Below are 19,020 nucleotides of genomic sequence, written 5' to 3'. Positions count from 1 at the left end.
CCACTGTACTCCTGTACTCCACCCTGGGCGACAAAGCAAGACTCTGTCTCGGGGAAAAAAAAAAATACTGAATTCAAGCAGCAGGAAGAATTAATTGCCCAAATCTCTCTCCAGTGAAGAACTCACTGACTGCTGAGAGTGCTGTATGCAGATAGCCTTTAGTTGTCAGACTATTCAGTGATTGCCTCAGCAGCAGAGAACTGTCTCGCCCAAGGCCATGTTCCTTCCCAGGGTGGCCCACATCCAGTGATGAAGGTAAATAAAAGCCTGGCATCTCAACACAACTCGGGGAAGCTCTGCAGGGCGCTTCCAGCTACAGTCTTTCTGGGGTCAGCCCAGGCTGTCATTAGGCCAAACAGTTGGCCCACATCACACGTCAACTTCTCCCTTGGCCCAATCCTGCTCCCCTTTCCTCCCTTGCATAGGGATTGATCCCAAGGACACTCCTTAGTAAACACTGGCACACTAGACTCTAGCTCAGAATTGGCTTCCCAGGCACCAACCTCAGTTTCCTCAACTATAAAGCATTAATCTCACATGGAAACCATCAAATGACATATTCTCCATATGAGCACTTTCAAAACCATAAAGACATACAACTATAATGCTACAATTACTATTGTTATTATTTAAGTAATTATGCTCCCAATTCTTTATTCCTTATATTTTTCTAGTATGACACACTTTTCGGTTCTGCTAAAACGTGAAATCTATGTGGTTCTAGCTCTAGGGTGAGGTGTATTTGCTATGCTGAAATGGCAAAAAGGGTTTTGGGGACAAACATCAACCTTACTTCGCCTCCACAAAATAAAAAGCTATCTGGTACTAGCACTTTTGTAAAAAGTTATTCACTTGTATCATGTTGCCTATGCATTGCTATAGAAGCAGAAACAAAAAATTTCTTTATTTACCCTCACGGATTTTTTTAAATCAACAAAACACAACATTAACCAAAATAAAACCATTGGCCTTAATCAGGTTGTTCTTTGCCATCTGTGCTAACTCAGTGAAGCAGGAGTGGTCACTACCTGTTCTTTCCCTGGGGGTGAGCAAACAGTCCTGCTTTGCCCTATTAATTAACTTATGGGCAGGAAATGGGTGTCAAATAGGGTAGCATCTCATCTCTGTGGTTGTGTAGTCATAAAATGTAGCCAATTGCTTTGCAAATAGCCAGCTTCTTCGATCTGTTGTGGATGATCTGGGTAGAAGATAAAGCAAAAGCAGTCTGGATGAGCTAGCTACTCTCAAAATATCCAGTGGCTTGATCACCTGTGAAAACAGCATTAACTGTTTGATATTACTGTCATTTGATGACAGTTTGATATTACTGTCATTTGCTTAATGACAGACCCTGAGTTCATAGACAATTTAAGCATCTCACAATTGAGCTGTGAATGGAGATTCAAATACAATTTACCCATTTACTGGGCCACTTGATATTGAAACTCTGCAGAAAACTCTATCATCAATACTTTCCCATCACCTGCATCACAGAGAGGTCAAAGGCATCTGTGATGACAAACTTCAGTCATCACCCTCTCTCATCTGGGCATGAAAAGGCAGAAGCCCACAGCAGGGAAGGGCATCTGGTGGGAAGATGTCACTTAGACAGTCTGCCAGTGCCCATCACAGAGCCTGAAGCACAGTAAAGGTGCACATGATAAATTTCCACTGAAGGTGAACAGTCCAAACTCTACCTCTCCTATTCAGACCCTTTCTGAAACCTTCAACACTTAGTAAAATAGGATGGATAATTGCATCAAACACTGAAAGCAAGTTGAAATTTTTGGTTGATATTTTATGAACTAGTCTTGAAAAACCAGAATCAAGTACAAATCATTCTATGGTAAGTAATGTTAACATTTCAGGTCAAAAGGTTTTAAACTGTTCTCAGTAGGAACATGAGATCCTTCTGATGTGTCCCCAACATTCCACACATTTTTAAGAATACATATTTCAATTTTTAAAAATAGTGATAAGAAAACAACAAATGCACTCAAGTGTGTCGTATAACAAAGAATATCATCAACATTTACAAATTAATGTGCTTGCCAGGTCAGTAAAATTCCCATGCCCCCTCTGGGTAAATCTAAACTTCCATAAACATGTCTTTAATTTAGAGGCTATACCTTGTCTAAATCTTTTAAAAATTCAATCCTGCCCATATCAGTTCATGTAGAATTACACAACAAAGTACACAACCTCACACATGCTCAACTCAGTGAATGTGACACAAGGTTTAAGGGCATCCTCCACTTACAAGTAGTTGTCATTATTAATTACAAGGTTTCAGTGCTTGTTAGTCATGTGACCTAACGACTAAGACACATGATAAGATTTTACTTTAAACTCTTTGAGCTTCATGGACCAGTGAGCTTTTACTGGATAATAAGGTACCCCAACAGTCAGTAACTAAAAATTGTATTTTGCACAATATTATGTGTTGGTCAGCAACTTGGACTGAGTTCAGCTGGGTGGCTCTTCTGTCTATTCTGAGCTCACTCATGCATCTTTTGTCCACTGCTACATTACTACTGCTGATTTTTGTCTCTCTCACACGTCTGGGGCTTCAGGTAGGACAGCTCGTCTTTGTTCTGTGTGATCTCTCATCTCATCCTCCAGCAGGAGACCTGGGCTTGTTTACATTGTGGTGGCAGAGTTCAAAGAGTGAGAATAGGTATGTGCACACTCTTGTGATCCAGGTTCAGAACTTTTTCACCGTCACTTCCACTGCATTCTACTGGACAAAGTAGGGTAGAAGGCCAGCACAAATTCAAAGGCTGGAGAAATAGAATCCCTCTCTTAATGATGAGATTAATTTTTGGCTATTTATGTAATTTATGTAATTTTGGCTACTTGATGCTCTTGTCTGTAAATATCAGAAAGCTCATGTAATTGTTGAATTAAATATAATAACATATAAAAAAATCACAGGATGCTTTGGAAATGTTCAGTAAATATTGGTGACTTTTTCTTCTCTGTTCCCTTTCAGATTAAGTAGGTAGGGTCACAAAGCAAACAGATAACTTTGCTTGGGTACCTTGTCGATACTATATTATTAATTTAAGATTTAAATGGAAGTTGCTTTGAGTTAACTTTATTAAATTATGTAATAAATCTGTTAATCATAAATCTATATAAAATTAACTTAATTATACACAAACTTATGTATGATACCAAGTCACATACACAGAGAAATTCTATACTAACCTATATCAGTGTGAAACTCATGTCTAAAGAGGCGCATGTGAACCAACTCCTCTCAGTATTCAATCCCTGGAATCTGGGCTGTCCCTAAGACTCACAACCAATTGAATACAATGAAAGTAGCAGAAGTTTCCAGGCTCAGAAGTTAACAGAGTGGTACTTAAGGAAGTTCTACCTCCTTCATCCTGGAGCACTAACTAGCCTGACCCTCCACAAAAGGAGGCCAACTATTCCCCATCAACTCCAGTTGTTCCAGCCCTCAGTTATTGGAAGCTTCACAGATGAAACACCATACAGCAGGGAGCAGAGATGAATTGTCCCTCCAGAGGCCTAGATTCTTGATCCACAGAATCATAGATACCATTGGAACAATAAAATATTTTTAAAACACTACGTTTTGGGGATAGTTTGGAATGCAGTAATAGATAATAGGAACAACCAGGAAATCTCTGGCCATAGCTGAATATTTTAACTGGGCTGAAAGCCATTACCATAAAACTGCTGCTAGTGACATTGATCCGTGAATCTGAGAGGAACTCAGAAATCAGGAAGGCTGGCATGATTGAAAGGAGATGGGTGAGGGGAGTGTGGTGTCACTATGGTGTCAAGACCCAGTTGGAATCACAGCCTGTAAGGCGAGGTTTATAAGCAGAGCAGCTGTGAGGCCAGGATCTGCTCAATCAGCTGGTTCCCAGAGCACTTAGCTCAGTATCCTCTGCAGGGTATCCTGAAGGTTCAACAGAAAACCAGGTCCATGAGCAATGAGGTTCTGAAGCAAGGTTCTTGGGCCTAGGTGAACGCTCATCGCTGCACTTATCTGGATATACAGAACATAGATAACACCATGACCTGCAAGTGCTGCCAGGGCCAGCATGTCAGAATCAGGCGATCACAAACAGGGCAAACGTAACTAATGCTTTAATGGCTCCCTGAAGCCCTGATTCTCACCCCACAATCTGGTTAGGCACTGTCAGGAAGTCCCAGCAGCAGCAGAATGTGCCAGCCCAATGCACCCTGCCATAAGGAATGCAGTATCCTTTGAAACAGAGACTCAAAAAGGAAAAGAAAGTCTCAGAGCAACTAACACTGATGCCAGATCTACTATCATGTAAGTGATGATGCTGAGAAGGAGTTATCTGGGCTCTTCATCCACATGTGTACATTCAGATACAAGCCCTAGACATTTATTGAACATCTGCCCTGTGTTCCATGTTCTTCTGGGGTCTCTAGGAATATGGGATTAAGTTTCTGAAAAACAAGGTGCTAGCAATAAACCACTGTACCTCCTAATGGACATCATTACCAGATTCAACAAATGAGTATTTTATTACAGTGGACAGTAACTTTTTAAAGCACTTCCTATTGTCCAGTAATATACAAGAAGTTTAAGATGTGACGATGAGGAGTCAAGAATGGGTTTAAATTATGACACCAGGAAACTGCATACATCATAAAGAAGACTAAGTGCTATGGGAAGACATAGAAGGAAGGGAGTAATTTTGACTGGGGGATCCGGATGGCTTCATAGAAGAACTGACCTGTGAGCTAAGACTTAAGGACAGGTGATGAAGATTTCAGAAAGCAGAAGTGAAGGAAACACACATTCAAGGCCAGAAAGAAAAAGGTGCATTCCAGGCAAAGAAACAGAGCAAAGAATCAGAGCTCTAAAACAATTCAGAGTGTTTCTGGAGGGGAAGCATGAGGTGACAAAAGATGAAATGAATGAAAGGAGAATAATGGAAGACAGAGCTGGAAGGGAAGTTGGAACCACACCATGAAAAGCCTTGAATGTCATACTAAGCTGATTGATTGTATTATAATGAAGTGCTACATTGTGAGGTGCTGGGAAGGACAAAAAGATTAACTCAAGATAATAGAAAAATGCATGCAAATGGGCAAAAAAGTATTTTTGCCTCAAACTGCATGCTGCTACCACCACCAGGGAGAACTTCACATGGCCTTAGCACAATCAGCAAACTCTTCCATGCACTTTCATGCAGCCACTGCTACACCCCACTCGCCAAACACAGTACAATGTGCACATGAAGATTTGTGCAAAGGAGTAAATGAATTAATTTTTCCCTGCCTATCCAAGTTGAAAATTGTTTCTCTTGTTTGTATCACAACATATTGCTTGCTCCTGAAGCTATTCAGATGCTTTTGTGCTTTTCTCTGAGATTTGAAGGAATTTATGGGCAGGGAGCAGACTGTGCCTGTCCACATATACCCTGACACCTAGCAGGGTGCCTTCCAAACAGCCGCTGTTCATTATTTGTTGAATGTATAAATAATATGGAAGATAAAATAGTCTAATTATATCACAACGATGTGTTGATCTAAGTTGAAAATAAACCTATTTAAATTTACCATCAAATCCGGTATTATTTGTGGTCTTTATTTTTTTGTTCAACACTTAACAAAGAAGAGATACTTTCCAATACTTCCTTTCTCTGTATAATCGTGTGTGTGCATGTGTGTGTACACACATATGTTTTTCCATTCCTTTGTCACCCACAAAATGCACCTTTTTTTCCTATTTCATGTCTTCCTTCTCAGAAACCTGAACCAGAGTCAAATTAAATGAATCTTACATTTTTTATCTCCTACTGTAATATGATTCTTTAGACAAATATTCTCACCTCCTTCCTACACCTCTCCCATCCTCTTATGAATGCAAATGGCCTTTAACATCCTTCCCTAAATAACTCGCAGACTACCTTTCTCTTTTATCTTGTTTCCATGGATTCTTTTCAATTAGTGGCAAAGTGTGTTGAAATCTTTCTGAAAGGTTATTTTACTAATAGGATAGTCTCATTTTCTAAGTCTCCAACCTAAATTCTATCAGTTTGTGATCATATTTCCCATCTTCTCTATGGTTTTATGTACTCCCTCTCTGCGTGCTTTGAACTAGGACAGTAACTGCCCTACTCATTTTCTTTTTTCCAGTAATTGTCCCCATATTACTGTTAATACAGATTTCTAACCAGACTGAAAACATACCCCTCACTAGGTATTACTGTCTATGGACTACGGAAAACACTGCCTACACAGAATGTCATTGGACATTCTATAGCATTTAAAATAGTGATCTTGGCCTTTATTTTTCCTCATATACTTCCTAAATTATTGTTTTAAACATTGTTAAATTTTACCTTTTTAGATTGATACCTGAAGTTTTTCATCATAATTTTAATTAGTGTGATTGCCATCCCATACATCATGAGTGCTGGCATTACAAAATAAAACAATGATATTACTCATTATGAGTATCCAATGGTATCTAAACAAAATAACAATGAATATTCTATTTATATAAATATGAACAAGCTCATTTTATATCCTTCTTGTTTTCCCCACTCTATTTCTTCCTCAGCATCTTACCTTAGTATAAACATTTTCATGTTGGACATTCTTTTGTTGATTGTCCCATTTCTCTACATCAAAATATGCACATACATTTAATTTTCCCTTTGGCCATAAGGCCTTATAAGTGTCGAAAATTATTTTGGATTAAATTATCATTACATTTATTATTAATACATTATAACATAACATAAATATATTATACTTTTGATAAATAAACATTACATATAAAATATGCACTTCTTAATAAGATGGCTGTTGCTGTGTCTTAGTCCATTCTGCCTCTATAACAAAATACCAAATGCCACAGATGGGGTGGCTTATAAACCACAGAAATTTACTTATTAGAGTCCAAGATCAAGGTGCCAGCAGATGTTGTCTGGTGAGAGATTGTTTCCTGGTTTGTAGATGGAACCTCCTCTCTGGGTCCTCATGTGGTAGAAGAGGAAAGACAACTCTTGGGGCCTCTCTGATAGGGCACTAATCCCACTCATGAGGGCTCCACCCTCTAGACCTAATCACCTCCCAAAGGACTCTCTTTCTAATACCTTGGAGGTTAGGTTTCAACTTATGAATTTGGTGGAATGTGAGGAAAAAATATTCAGGCCATAGCAGGCTGTTTTGCATGTTTTGAGGGTTTTTGGTGCCAGGGAGATGTTGATTCTTGTATCTGAGATCACTGTCACTTGATGCGAGAAGAAAACCTGAAGAATCAACTCTACTTTTAGTTTCTGTGTGTGCTGTTTATATCAGGGGTCCTCAACCCCTAGACCATGGATAGGTACCTTTCCATGGCCTGTTAGGAACCAGGCCACACAGCAGGAGGTGAGTGGCAGGCAAGTGAGCAAAGCTTCATCTGTATTTACAGCCTCTCCCCATCAGTTGCATTATCACTCAAGTGCTGCCTCCTGTCAGATCAGCAGCAGCATTACATTCTCATAGGAGCACGAACCCTATTGTAAACTGCACATGTCAGGGATCTAGGCTGTACGCTCCTTATGAGAATCTAATGCCTGATGATCCATTGCTGTCTTCCTTCATTCCAAGATGGGACTGTCTAGTTGCAGGAAAACAAGCACAAGGTTCCCACTAAGTCTACATTATGGTGAGTTGTATAATTATTTCATTAGGTATTATAATGTAGCAATAATAGAAATAAAGTGCACAATAAATGCAATGCACTTGAATCATCCTGAAACCATCCCCCACAACCCTGGTCGGTGGAAAAACTGTCTTCCACAAAACTAATCCCAGGTGCCAAAAATTTGGGGGACCACTGGTTTACATGAGCTAGTAAAAATGGAAGGTGGTGTTGTATCATAACAGTGACTCAATTCTTTGAACTCCTTTTATGTTGTAAGCAAAAAATTAACTAATGGTCTATAAAATATATTTGTTAAAGTATCAGCTGACAACCTACTAGGTCCTCGTTCCATTTTGTTGAAAGTAAGTGATTGGAATCCACCACATTTGCAAAATGATTTGCTACTCTGTTCTTAGAGTTATTTATCTTCTCTGTTTCTGGGAAGCACATAAAAAAAGGATTTATCAAAACTTAACTAAGTATTATTGCTCATACTTGTTACTGTTTTTACTTAAAAGCACCTTATTTAACCAACATATTTAGAGAGGGGAGGTATGTTTCTCAATCTTTCCTGGGGGATACACTATCTTTAGCTTCCAAAGCTGTTTGCTATTTAAATATGTCCTTTGATCAGAAGGCACACCTTGTACAGGAACAAGAGCTGTTCAGGGAAAAAGGTCTCCCAACACATGTGCTTTGACTATATTTTCATCAAACTCTTGGAGCTGTGTATCAGCTCATTAAATTTATGCAAAATAACTGCCATATATTTTAACTGGCATTATCAACATGAATTATCAAGTCAATTGGCCAAATAGGACTTCTTTCTGTTAGAAAAAAAAGGGCTGCCTTCATTTTTTAAGTTCAAATAAACACATTTTCAGTAATTCCTATTCAAGAATGAATTCCATTCATGCCAACACTGACATGGGTCAAAATATCTTGTTTCTAATTCTATGCTTTCCCCTTGTAAGAAATATGGCAGGAGAGATCAAAGGTCCATGTTGGCTTTTGGTGCCTTAAGAAAGGTGGAGTTGCTGGCACCAATATTGCAAATTGTGTGTGTGTTTGGTGCCTCAGCAGTTTTTAAACTTGTGGCACAATACCACTCCGAATGAGAGGTATGCCTTATGTTTGTAAATTGAGAGAACTGCAACTGTAGAAGGGAGGAGAAAAAAAGACAGCTAGTTTGATGTCACAATCACAGGCACATGCTCAAGCAATTTTAGGAAAATGGAGATGAAACTCTGGAAATATTTAAAAAAAAAAACTGTTGCACCCATGTGTCCCTTGTAAAGTCTCTATGTACGCTCAGCACATCCCAGCTGACTTAGTGTAAACTGGCAGTGGGTACTGGGAAAGAATAAAAACAGACCTGGTAAATGATCAAAGGAAGGTCATAGAGCCAGAATATCTATACTTTCCAGACAAACAACTTTGTGTCATTGCCCAGCACATAATTGTACTTATATTTCAATAATTTTAAATATAACGCAGAGGCCACATCATTTTGTCCTTCTAGTTTGAAGAATACCATGCTAACTTTGTTACCCATCAGAGCATTCAAATTTTGCATTAAAAACACTAGAAATATAAAGGAAGAATTAGAAAATATGCATAAATTAAGAACAATAATAATAACAGCATGATAGGCAACTCAAAGGGTGCTTGGTGATTAAAACACCTAAGGTTTTATAATTCTGCAATAGCAACAGTAGCCTGGATTCTTACTTATAATGATAATCGTAGTGAATTAGAAAGCAGTTGGTCCTGGAGGTACAATAAAGGCAATTTGAACACTAATAAAGGGAAGCTGTCAAGCAGATCCAGCTAATGATTTATAAAGATAAAGAAACTCCTTTAGTGGAGTTTTTTATTTTTTCCTGCTCACAACAAATTATTTCAATTCAAGCGTAACATTTGATTTTGAGAAAGAAAAAAAGATCAATTTAGCTTTTATTTTTGGTCTTATTCCATATTCCAATTATACTTCCACTTCAGTGTGTGAAGAATACAAGGCACCAAGCATCACCATAATGAAAGCAAGTCTAGGATTCCTTCTTTTGTAGCTTTTTGCTAATTTTTAATTTTTGTGGGCACACAGTAGATGTATATATTTATGGGGTACATGAGATGTTTTGATGCAGGCATTCAATGTGTAATAATCACATCATGGAAGATGGGATATCCATTTATCCTTTGTGTTACAAACAATCTGATTATGCTCTTGTAGTTATTTTTAAATGTACAATTTAGTTATTATTCAGTATAGCCACCCTGTTGTGCTATCAAATACAAACGCCTATTCATTCATTCTATTTTTGTACCCACTAACCATTCCCACCTCCCCCTCTTCACCATCCCCTCCACTACCCTTCCTAGCTTCTGGTAACCATCAAGTGCGGGATTCTTGAAGCCAGTTTTGTCACAAATATACATCAGCAAGAGAGTTGCTAGGCAGTGTAAAATGGTATTTACTACTTGAAAATACATTAGCTAAAAACGGAAAATGTGATTCTTGTGTTCAGAGAATGTCAATAAATACCATCAGGAAAGCAAAGGGAATCCATTATTTATAATGGTAAGTTACACGATTAATAAGTTAAAAATTACCTCCAACATCTGCTTTTCTATATATTTGAGTAAATATCACTTTTTATACTGAACCAAATGTGAGAAATAATGGGAAATGCATAACAACACTATTTTGAGAAACTTTCGTTTCGTATAAACAGCAAGTAGGCAGGCACTGACCCAGTTCATCTCCTTACTCTACATAAAATGCATTCCAAGTCCTGTGCTCTGGGGCACCGAAGAAATGACAGGTTCTTCCTAAACTGCTGAATATTCAAATCCTGCAGTGCTGTGCGTCAGAGTCACAGCGACCAGGGATGGGGTGGAAATCATGGTGCCTATTCTTCTGTGATCACATCTGCAATTGGGAAAAATCCTGGGGAATGTGTCCTCTCACCCATGGTGTCACTAGGAACCAACTTTCTACATATGTATCTATAGCATTACCTAATTACCATTCCACAAAGCGTTCTTCAGAGAATCAAAAGGCTTCTTAGTAGCTACAGCTAAGATTTAAAAGAATAGGCAAAACCATAACCTTGAAATTTTTATTGAAAGTTGCTAATATAAACTTCCAGTGATCTGGGTAGCTGAATTCTAAGATTACAAATAAACTAAAGGAAAAGAGAAAAAGGAGAGAAACCTATTGTTCAAGTATTTTTTAAAAAAATTCCCTAAGATAGAAATATAGAACAAAGAGACTTCTAAAGGTTGCCTTAGATTCTTAACAGGATATGATATAAGAAATGTACATGCAGATGGCGGGGACGAGGGGATGGGAGTAGAGAGGACAACATATACACTCGCACTGAAGTTGTCTATACTGACTACATTCCAAGCCATTTAACTGAAACAGTCGTTTGGTGTCTTTACCCCCTTGACCTCAACTTGCTTTTCTTACTATGCAAACACTTCCTCTTTGCCAAGTCATTTGAAATTGTGAAAGTCTGAGTTTACAGATGCTGTAGGCTTATTCTAAATACCTGAAGTGTGCATAACTTAGAACCTACAGAATGTTGAACAGCACAGATTACAGTTTGGCAGATCAATCTAATGAGAATGGAAAAGGGATCTTGTTACCCACTGCATTTCCATTCCCACTGGCATAAACTGAAATAATCTTGCACATACCACAGGCTAGGGAAAGGAAATACAGGGTGGGGGGTCTAATGCCAGTGCTCTGAAGGGAGACTGGCCCCAACCGTGTGTTGGCATACCCTCGAGGTAACCTAGCTTTCTTAAGAGCTAATGTGAAATCACCTGCTTGCCACAGGCCCCAATCAGAGGAAATGAGAAAAAGGCAGTGGACAAAATGAGTAGGAAGTGTCTTAAGACATGGGGAGAGCATCACATTCCTCCACGGGGAAGGAAGAGAGAGCTGCTGGGAATCAGAAAGCAGTGCGACAACAGCTGAGAGAGAAGGACAAGGCGAGGCTCCAGCCCTCAGAACTTAGGCTCCATTCCCTCCAGGCCCTCTCCTTGCAGCTACCTTGTTACTATTTTTTTCAATTCAGCCTCAACTTTGCAGACTTACTAAGCTGTTTGTTTAAAAGACATTCACACTCATGATCACAGTAAGAGAAAATAGACAATCTCTGGTAGATGTCCAGGCTAGAGGAGGATACAGCAACATGTGTCAAAAACTTTTGAAAGTACATCATATTTGACTGAGCAGTTCTGCCTCCAGGATTCTGATGAAAGGAAATAACCAGGTATGTGCATAAAGATATATATGTACAGGAATGTGCCTCACCACATTAGTTATAAGACGAAAAAAGTGAGAAATATAAAACTAAATTTCCAACCATATGGGAATGATTCAATTAATTTTGTTGGCATCACAATATGAACTATTATGGACCATTAAAATGATCATATGAAACTATATTTATTAACATGAAAATATACTTGTATTATATAAGTATTTTAAAGGAGATTATGAAATGCAATGCAGGGGCTTCTCATTTTGTTTTTAAAAGACATGACTGCATGAGAGAAAGTCTTAAAGACCTTGCTCGTGTAATAAAATCAGCTATAAATTCAATTGTAGAAGGAAATATTGATGATCCATTATTAAGTTTGAGAAGCAAGTAGCAGAACAGTATTACAGTCTGTCTCTCAGTAAATAAAATAATGTGCATAATATGTGTTCATTAAATATATATATGCATGCATCAACAAAGAATGAGAATATTCACCAAAATGTTAACAATGGTAGGATTGCACATGGGTTTTATTTTCATTTTTGTACCTTTCTGAACTTTTCTAAATTTTTACAAGTACAATTTTTCATGATCAGAAAAAACAATGATCCTTTAAGTCTTACATACAACACTGCTGTTCATTCCCTTGCAAATAAAAGGCACAAGAAACTAGTACCAACTTCCCACTTTCTGACATCTAAATACTGGTCATTTCACATTTCTTTTTGTCATTGAAAGCTAAGGTATGAAGGAGGGGAACAAAGTGAAGAATATCCAAGGGAGAAGAATGAGGCATCCATAGGTCACATCCTGATGCACATGACTCATTCCCACAGATACATTAATTAGGACCAAACCTTTAGATTGTACAATGTCATTTTCATTTAAAAGATGAAAAAGAACTTATCACCTTTATGCAAAATGAAAGTCATTTTGAGAGATGGTATCATTATTCTATTACTATACTCTTACGAAGTGCATAAAGTGATGTCAAGAAGGCATATATCATCTCTGGTGGTCCATACGCATCCTATTGAAAACTGTGCACATGCACTCTGCATAGATCTTTCTTTCTGTAATAGATTAGGAAAGCATGCCTGACATGCTTAACTAGATTTCAAAATAGCAAAGGAAACTGTCAAACATGGAGTAACTGCAGTAATGAGATAACAATGTGAAATATTTCACATAATGTTTGAGATTGCTGAACTTAATCTATAAGAAATCACTGAGAAATGGAGAGGAGCCAAAATCCTGGGGTTCAAAAACTTTCCCATTTTTCTAAAATGTAGCAAGTAAACTCTAAAACCATAAATGAGTAAGCATGACACCAAGTGATAAACCACTGTAGAACAGATTACTAAGCAAGTGGTTTGTGATCTCTGATTACACTGGAAGCCAACATGGGTTTAGGAATAAAAACAAAAAAAAAAAAAAAAAAGCCTTAACTAATCTCATTTTTAAAGTAGGACCATTAAACTAGGAAGTGCTATAATATATTTGCATATTTAGTTTTGAAAAGCCATTCACCAAAATCTCTCATAAAATCCCTATATACAAGATGGAGAATGTGACCTAGATGAATGTCCAGAAGGTGGACTGTTAGGATTCACAAAAAATAGTGACTGCTGAGCCCATCTCTTCCTTGAATGGAAGCTTCCAAAGCGTAGGTGTGTACTGATATGAATGTGTGAGTGTACTGAGGTGGAGGTAAGTGTGTATGTGTGCCTATGCATGAATGGGTGAAAGGGCTTAATGGAGAGCTACCACTACTACTCCTCCACACACACACACACACACACACACACACACACACACACACACAGCCTTGCTAATTTTCCTCAATTCCTTACTTTTTTCACCCTACACATTAAAACGTCATTGAGTCCTTTCCATTCTTCTTCTAAAGCATATACTCAATTTGTCTCCTACACTTCATCTCTATTACTCCTACCTGACTGACGCCATCACCACCTCTCACCTGGACCACAACAAGCATCTTCTAGCCAGTTCTCTATTCTGATTCTCACTCCCTACAATAAATTTTCCACAACAAAGCTGGAGTGAGCTTTTAAAAACTTAAATTAGATCATCCCAAGCTTGTGCTTAAAATCTTGCAGCTCATTAGAATCAAATGAAAACTTCATAGTCTGGCCTACAAAGCTCCATGTCTGTCCGCTGCCTATGTCTCCCCATCAACCACCAGGTCACCGTAACACTCTCCCCCTCACCCCCTGCACGGTAGCCACTGTCACCTTAATGCCTTTGAACCAGCTGCATCCTTTGCCTGGAATGTCCTTTTCTAGGGACCTCCCACTCTGCTTCTGTTTTTCTCCTAAGAGTGAGGAAGAAATGATAAACAAGTTGGGAAATATGAGCAAGGAGAATTTATACCTCCACTAAGCAAATAAACAAAAACATTACAGACCAACCTTAATAATTATCTGGAAGAGTTACTAAACATTCACAAAAAACAATATTTCATTCACTACCGTTTATTGTCTACTTTGTATGTAAGAAACTGTTCTAGAGGTTAGGGATACTCCTCATGGAACTTACACTGCATTGGAGAGAGAAGAAAATAAGCAAATACATAATGCCTGTCAGCAATGAGTGTTACTAAGGCAACGCAGGGTAAGAGCAATAGTGAGGCTGGGGAGAAGTGGTTGCTTTTCTAGATAGAGTGGACAACAAATGCCTCTCCAATGAGGTAAGACATGCGAGTAGAGACCTGGCAGAGGTGGGGAGACACAACCTGAAGAATATCTGGGGGAAGAGAATTAGAGGGAGAGCAAGCAGAAAGTGCAAAAGCCCTGAGGTGGCAGTGTGCTTGAGCAAACAAGGAACACACAAAACACAAGGATGCGAGAATGCAAAAAGAGTATGGACTGAACAAGTTAAAGATGCATAAAAAATTACAACCTAGGCATAACCAGGGGTCAGATCAAACAGGGCCTTGAGAACAGAAATCATCCATTATCATGGGTATCTTGTTGTTTTGAGGGGGGAGATGACATTACTTTGGTATAATCAAGCATTCCTTTGGTTTTCAGTGGGATAACTGACAGCTCAAACATAGGAAAAACATAAATATTGCTATGTAGGAAGCCAGGGAATAAATTTGTTGATAAAAAAATAGATGCTTCATTGTTCAGTTCCCACCTATGAGTGAGAACATGCGGTATTTGATTTTCTGTTCTTGTGATAGTTTGCTAAGAATGATGGTTTCCAGCTGCATCCATGTCCCTACAAAGAACACAAACTCATCCTTTTTTATGGCTCCATAGTATTCCATGGTGTATATGTGCCACATTTTCTTAATCCAGTCTGTCACTGATGGACATTTGGGTTGATTCCAAGTCTTTGCTATTGTGAATAGTGCCGCAATAAACATACGTGATAGGTGGGAACTGAACAATGAGATCACTTGGACTCGGGAAGGGGAACATCACACACTGGGGCCTATCATGGGGAGGGGGGAGGGGGGAGGGATTGCATTGGGAGTTATACCTGTTGTAAATGACGAGTTGATGGGTGCTGACGAGTTGATGGGTGCAGCACAGCAACATGGCACAAGTATACATATGTAACAAACCTGCACGTTATGCACATGTACCCTAGAACTTAAAGTATAATAATAATAAAAAATAAAATTAAATTTAAAAAAAAGAGATGCTTCACAGGAACCCTTCATTTAAGGACCCACCAAGAAATGTCCATGAAAATCTGCATGATCTGGGAATATCGTTCCCCTGTTTTTCCTCCATTCCATACAACGAGGATGGAATCCAAGGCACATCCGTTTAGTCCCCATTTGTTACCCCATCTTCTCTAAATATCTAAGATGTTTTTAGTTTGGCAGACTTTGTATTTTGCTCTGTAAACGAGCCATTGCCTTCAATCATGTTTAACCTGACCTACATCACTGGGGACCCAGTGCCTGGAAAGCTAACTGCACACAAAGGTTACTTTTTGAATATTTGTTGAATGAATGAATAAACAGCGTATCTGGCTTAAATTTACCGTCCCTAACAAAGAGACACTGTTCACTGGGCCGGTAGTAATATTTCTTTAAGAATTGAGAATAGTCTATATTTATTTATGGCCAATGATCTAAATCAAGCTCACCTGCACCCTCTGTAATTCTTACTCAGAGAGGAAGACTTCCACTTGCTCTTTAGTATCTAAGGGCATTAACAATCCAGCAGAAACCGCTTACCAAGAGAATGGGGGAAGAGCAAAACACATTTAAACCAATCAGGGCTCAAAGAGGAGAAATGGCATCATGGCTGCTCTTACAAGTGTAAATTATTCACACTGGAAATACTGAACAGAAGGAAGGAAGACGGAAGGGAAGGGAGGAAAGGTGGGCGTGGGGAAGAGGAAGAGGGAATGGGGAAGAGGAGGAGATGGAGAGAGAAGAACTATTTTGGTTGGGAAGCCAGGAAGAACCCACCTTGGGCCTTACTTTCTTTGTTCTTTTAAGTCTCGATGGCGAACATTTCTGACAGGTTGGCAAGGTTCAGTGAGCACCAATGGGTCAGGGTCTTCTGTTCTCTCGCAGAATCCTGCTCCTCATTGCAAAGTTGCTCACCCATCTGCAAAAGGTCTCAACTTGGAAGCAGCTCCTGCCCGCTCCATCCAAGGCCATTGAGTTCACGCAGATTTTCTTTTGCAGCGACCCCACAGGTCTGGAGGGCAGTGTGGGAGTGCGTTCCAGCTCTGCACCCAGGGAAAAGCCACTGAAGAGCGCAGACCACTCCAACTCCCCAACCTGTGCCTCTTGAACCGCTCCAGGTAGAACTGTTGGACTTAGCAAATAAAAATACAGGACACCCTGTGTGTTGCTTAGCAAACCTAGCCCTAGAAGCCCAGAGAAGCTGGGGCGATAACCATACTGGGGAGTGGCGTGGGCAACCTAGAATGGAGGGGACCACGGAGGGAGGGCCCGGAAAAAAAAATTTAAAAGCCAGTCCCACAACTCCGCGACATGACCCAGCCAGGGCGCGGCGGGGAGCCTTGGACAGGAGTGCACTTCAAGGTGAGGGCTCAGAGTGGCCGGTGGCACTTGTGGCTGGTGTTCTCGGCCATGCCCTGGCCCCAGAGGCTGTTGGTGAAGATGCCCCAGCGGAGCGAGGCGCTGGGCCGCACGTCGGGTTGTTCACGGTAGCCCACCAACTCGCCCCGCAGGGAATGGCCTTAGCACAGGCAGCTCGCGCCTGCCAGCAGCGCCGCGGCCCTGGCCATCAACACCTCTTCCTCCCTACTGAGAATGCCCCGATCGTGCTCCCCAAAACCCAACACATCGACGCCCCCCAAAAACTGGGAACCCACGCGGGTGCCTTCTGTTTACCGCAGGCTCTTGAGTACCAGATGGAGAGAGTTCGCGAGCAGGTGGCGTGGGGATCCTGGCTGGCGGCTGCCCAGGAGAGGAGGGAAAGGGCAACCCGGGTTCCGCCTGTGGTGTCCGGCTGTGCTCACCCCCACGCCCCAGATACCAAAAGGGGCTGGGGAAGGGCACATCTGGCGGACCCCTCCCGGGGGACCAGGCGGGTTAGTAGTTGCGCAGCCTGGAACCCAGGGAGAAAAGTGCAGCTGCTCCTCGGGAAGTTCCCGGCTTTTCAGCACCCGGGACAACAGCAGCGGCACCCAGGGAGAGGCTCTCCACCCCGCCCCGCGCTCCCTTCCAGTCGCGGGCTTCGCGCTCTCCTGCCCGGGCTTTCTCTCACCCGCCCGGCGCTGCGTCCTGCAGTCCCAGCCTCCCTCGGGGACAGGGAGCACCTTCCCCAAAGCCAGGAGAAGGTGTCTCCCTGGAGGCGGACATCCTGCTTGACCTGCCTGGGTGTGTTCAGAGGCGCCACCGGCAGTTTAACTTAGCCCATTTCTCGGCCTGCACTTATAAAAAGCCCCAGGTTTGATTCTTGGTTTGAGCCTGGGAGCTGAATTGGCTTCTAAAACATTTCTTTTATTTTTATTTATTTCAATTCTTTAGGCAATCCGGAAGATGACGACTAAATTATTCTTATGCAACGCAGTCACTTGGGTCTGATTATTCATTTCTGGGCTTTGGGGGTGTTTGAACTGCTTCTGCTCAGTCAGTATGCGAAGAACTGGGTAAGGCCTTTGGTTTTGGCTCCTAAACGTCCCTGTCTTCTTCAAAGGTTCTCTTTTTAAAATACTAGCTATAGTCTATCGATAATCAGCTCAGAGTGCTGCACACTAAAGTTTCTACATGAGAAAGTCTCCTAACTCATTCGGGTCCCTTGCAAATTACCACTGTTGCCTGTTAGTTGTGGGCCTCTGATGAGCTTTCCAGACCCTTCTTCAAAACCAATGGACTTATTCCCAGCTCTTGAGAGTTCTATTGGCAGGAAACCCTCAGATATCAGCCCTCTTTAGAACTGCTTTGCCTGAAAAGGGACATCTCCACCAACGTCACCTCCTCCTTCCAGGGTAGCATGAATCCAACGACTGATGGGTGTTGGGTTACGGAGGCCCACTTGACCCTCCTGCCCTGGCTAGTGAGAATTCTGATCATCATTCCAGCTTCAGATCTTTCCAAGGTGTCTCTACTGAGGCCATATATGGCTCAGCAGCTCACTTTGTCTATTCCTTTTTTCCCTTCCTTTCCACAGGTGGTGATCCCAAAAGCACTCCCATATACACATCCAGCACCTTAAAAATCCATCAGAGTCTGCTTCTGAAAGATCCCAACTTGAAAAAGTTGATCCTAGGAGTGGCCCCAGAAAGCAGAGGTTAAGATCAGCTCTTGGAGTTGTATTACCCACCAACCCAGTTGGAAGAAGTATACCATCACTGGAGCTAGCTGGATCACAGATAATGCTGGCACAAGGTATCAGTTCCACTATAAAAATGTCCACTGGTGATAAAAGGGGATGTTATTTGTAAAGTAAAAGCACTAGCCTGTGCAATGTTTCAGGCTTTTGGGAAATGCAAGGGAAATTGTAATTCTAAGGACAGTGGAATTGGGTGGCTCCCAGTTGGTGCTTTGGGGAAAGTTAATGAAAACATTGGAGCAATTAGTTGGCAATTAAAAGCTAAATGTAAAATCCAGAGGGCCTCTTAGCA

The 19,020-nt window shown here is 40.7% G+C and overlaps 1 protein-coding gene across 2 annotated transcripts in view; it reads right to left on the bottom strand.

Annotated features, from left to right (window-relative positions):
* TMTC1 (transmembrane and tetratricopeptide repeat containing 1) overlaps positions 1-17,896 on the bottom strand; it is a 710,718-nt gene extending 692,822 nt beyond the window's left edge. Inside the window, exon 1 of one of the 2 annotated variants that reach the window (XM_011979572.1) lies at positions 17,509-17,896. The gene's annotated coding sequence lies outside the window, so the exon portion shown is untranslated. Of the gene's footprint in view, positions 1-16,966; positions 17,164-17,508 lie in introns of those variants that run through there. The other variant, XM_011979573.1, reaches the window with a different exon arrangement.
* Positions 17,897-19,020: the final 1,124 nt, after the last annotated feature.

This window comes from Mandrillus leucophaeus, unplaced genomic scaffold, assembly GCF_000951045.1.
Source record: "Mandrillus leucophaeus isolate KB7577 unplaced genomic scaffold, Mleu.le_1.0 Scaffold203, whole genome shotgun sequence".
Lineage (NCBI taxonomy): Eukaryota > Metazoa > Chordata > Mammalia > Primates > Cercopithecidae > Mandrillus > Mandrillus leucophaeus.
Note: the sequence above shows the minus strand (reverse complement) of the source record. Positions and strands in the feature narration are given on the sequence as shown.